The following is a 3538-nucleotide window of genomic DNA, read 5'->3' as shown; positions in this document are numbered from 1 at the left end:
ACAGGGAAGCAGACTTTAAAGTTCGATGATGTGACAACACTCCTACGTGAGAATGAAAGAATGATGGGAAAGGAGAGCACATCTAATGGTGGTGAGAGCGCACTAGATTTCGAAGGTTCTAATTGACAGAGGATTACAGGGAGATGTGACAATTATCGAGGAAGGTCAAAATCTCGGGCCCGAGACGACAGCGAAAAGGAGTGCTATTATTGCGGAGAGAAGGGTCATATTTAGTTCAGATGTTTCCAGATGCGTGATGATTTGAAGAGTATTAGACAGATGAAGCTTCAAGAAAATGGGAAGAAGACAGACTCCTCAGTGGTTGTGTGTGATAAGATGTGGTTTTATTGATGCAGAGTATAAGTACTGATGCGAGTAACACTTAGGTGTTAGATTCTGCAGCTTCTATGCACGTTTGCAACAACAAAAATGATTTTAATACATTAAAAACAGATGAAGAATTTGACAACGTGATTGTTGGAAACAAAGAGAAGATGAAGGTGTTGGAAGTGTTCGCCTCAAGCTTCACACTGGAAAGGTCGGAATTCTTCATCATGTGAGATATGTGCCGACATGTGGTACTAATTTAATTTCGTTGGGTGAGATGACATCACGTGGGTACAAGTATGTGGGTGAAGAAAAGTGGTGCAATGTGTATAGAGATGGCGATTTGATTCGTATCCTTAAAGTTTCATAAAATTTTAATATTATTTAGTGCAAAATATTTATAATAATCATAAAATATTGGGCTTTTACATGAAAACTTTGTTAACTTTTATTCAAATTGATAAGTACCATATTTTCTTTTTATTTTTTAATCAAAATCATATTTACTCGCATACATGTTTGCAATGTCACGCTTAATCGATTTTTCAGCTTAAAAAAGACACGGACTTCTGAAAATACCCTCACTCAACACATGCAAATTGGGGTGCATTCGGTCTGGGTACGACTTGGATATGGTACTTGCCATATTCATATCCACTTACCTATCTCGAATATGGATGCGAATACATATATAACTCGGTAAGAAAAATTCATATCAATATCCGCTAAAATCGGAGACGGATGCGGATACACATGTGGATATATAAGCAGATATGCATGCAGATATCAAAAAACTAGATAGTGTTGAAAAAGTATAGTTCATTTGATACAAAAGAGTTCATTAATATGTTTATTATATCTGAAAAGCTAAGATTAGATATCTTGATTATCAAAATTAACCTCAAATCCATATCTAAGGATTAAAACCATCATAGCAATATGACTAATATGTATTTAGTTATTTCGGACAAGGATCTGCATATTTCACTACAAAATCATACAATAACCATATTCTATCGATTATGGTTTTAAGTAACCATATCCGTATGGTAACAGATATAGTTAGAGATATTTTCTCGGATACGGATACGATTAGCACCCCTATGCGCAAACCATGTGTGTCCCAATTTATTATTAAAAAAACAATATTAGTCCCCCAAATATTTTAGATTGTGATATTAAGCCCCCAAATCTATCATATTTTGAAATTAGTCCCAAAATTGATGTCATCCTTGCCGGAGAGGACTATAGGGAGGTCGAGATCTTGATTTTTGCTCCTCATCTAGGGTTTCGAAGGTTATTTCTTGGATTAAAGGGCGGAAGACCGAGAAGATTAAGGGAATGTGAGGTTGGAGGTTGGGGGAGGATTAAGGGAGGGCTTTCTTGGATTGGAGGTTGGGAGGGATGGAAGATTGAGGGAAGGTAACGTTAGTGTTTGGGTACAATAGGATTTTCACACTTTTTTAGCTAAGAAATCAATTAGGTGTGACATTGTAAACAAGTATGCAAGTAAATGTGGTTTTGATAAAAAAAAAGCAAATATGGTAAATATCAATTTGGATAAAAATTAATGTAGTTTTCACGTGAAAACCGTAAAAGAATCAAAATATTTTGTCCACATGCAACGCACGTGCATCCCATCTAGTCATTATAAAAATATCACATACTATCAAATAAAAAGGCCATGCATTAAAATTTGCTTATTATTAATGCAAATCATTAATTATTCATTTATTATCAGAAGGCTATCATGAACTTCCAAACATCAGCATAAAACAATAATAAGTTCCTAATAGCGTTCAATACATTTCTGTTGATTTCAATTTATAGTATAAATAACAATTATGATAATTCTATCCAAAATCTAATGGTTCATGAATCATGATAGTTTTGAAATTTATCTATCAAAATCCACAGGGTAAGTTACAACTTACAAGAAAAATCCTTTCATGCATTAAAATGTCAAACAATACCAATAACAAGAGACAAGAGAAAATTCAATTTAACCACGTCGTAGTATGCATCACAAATGTTTGATTAATATTATTATATATTATGAGGTTTTTTATTTCTTGAACTTAGACGAGAGAATTTCTTAAAAAATCATATCGGCTAAACTAGACGGTTGGCGTATTTCAATACAGTTTTCGGATGGCACTACAGACACACCCCCAAGACACACCTTGTGCCACACCTCCTCTCTCAGTTACATTGCACGGGACCCACACATGAGATTATATTTTAATCTCATGTGTGGGCCCCGTGCAATGTAGCTGAAAGAAGAGGTGTGGCACAAGATGTGCCCGGGGTATACATGTACCATTTCCATAGTTTCCAAAATTATCAGGTTCAATCTTGGACTGTTTTTTTTATTTAAAAAAAGGGAATTTCCTGCAACTTCCAAAATTTTCTCTTGTGTTGTTACCTTCCAAAAATTAGGCCATGCCTTTGTCCTAAATTACCGCCACTGACTTAATTTTTTTTCCTCTCTAGACGTTACCACTTTTTCTCGAGTCACTCTCATGGCCCCTTCACATAATCGGGAGTCTCGTGCCCAAAACCCACGAGCCCTTTTTTATTATTATTATTATTTATTTTCCCTTCTCTTCTTCTCTATTTCTGTTCTCAGCTCAGAGACGAAGAAACCCACTAAAGAAGAAGGAAGCGGTTTATATATAAACGAAGGCATTGGAGCCTTTTAATGCTCTAAGGTGGGTATCTGATTATAGAAGAAGACCGAAGGTATTTGTGCAAAATTGATGCTTCTCTGTTCTTTTTTTTCTTCTTCTTCTCATTTTTAGATGGCACATTTCCATGAATTCTAGCTGCCGGTGTTGAATGAAGAAATGGGCAAGTTCTTGTTTTTGCTCTTATGGAATACAAAAGATCATTGCTTGAGTTCTCTCTGATTTAGTTTCTATTTTTAGGTGGGAGTTGTTTCTGACTATTATTTTCTAAAATTTCCATGAAAGTTGGTTTCTTTGTTATTTAAAATATTATATTCTTGATTCTTTCTCTCCGTCTCAGCGTTTTCAAGCTGATCACGGGATAAGTTCTTCGAGTAAGCTCGATCTTTTTGATGTAAAAATAGTGTCATTTACGGGTCCTTTAATTAGTTACTTTTATCTGCAAATACCAAAATGAAATCCGAACTTTTTTAAGTTCTGAGGACTGGGAAGAAATTTCGGCCCATTTCAGTTTGGGTTCCTGA

The 3538-nt window shown here is 35.1% G+C and overlaps 1 protein-coding gene across 4 annotated transcripts in view; it reads left to right on the top strand.

Moving 5' to 3' along the window:
- The window catches only part of LOC109823713 (chloride channel protein CLC-c-like), a 10411-nt gene continuing 9612 nt past the window's right edge, over window positions 2740-3538 (top strand). Inside the window, exons 1-2 of one of the 4 annotated variants that reach the window (XM_020390058.1) lie at window positions 2740-2988; window positions 3063-3069. The gene's annotated coding sequence lies outside the window, so the exon portion shown is untranslated. Of the gene's footprint in view, window positions 3039-3062; window positions 3070-3090; window positions 3255-3538 lie in introns of those variants that run through there. The other 3 variants (XM_020390054.1, XM_020390057.1, XM_020390056.1) reach the window with 3 other exon arrangements.

Source organism: Asparagus officinalis, chromosome 9 (genome assembly GCF_001876935.1).
Source record: "Asparagus officinalis chromosome 9, Aspof.V1, whole genome shotgun sequence".
Classification (NCBI taxonomy): Eukaryota; Viridiplantae; Streptophyta; class Magnoliopsida; order Asparagales; family Asparagaceae; genus Asparagus; species Asparagus officinalis.
The sequence above is the reverse complement of the archived record's forward strand: the minus strand, read 5'-3'. Positions and strand labels throughout refer to the sequence as shown.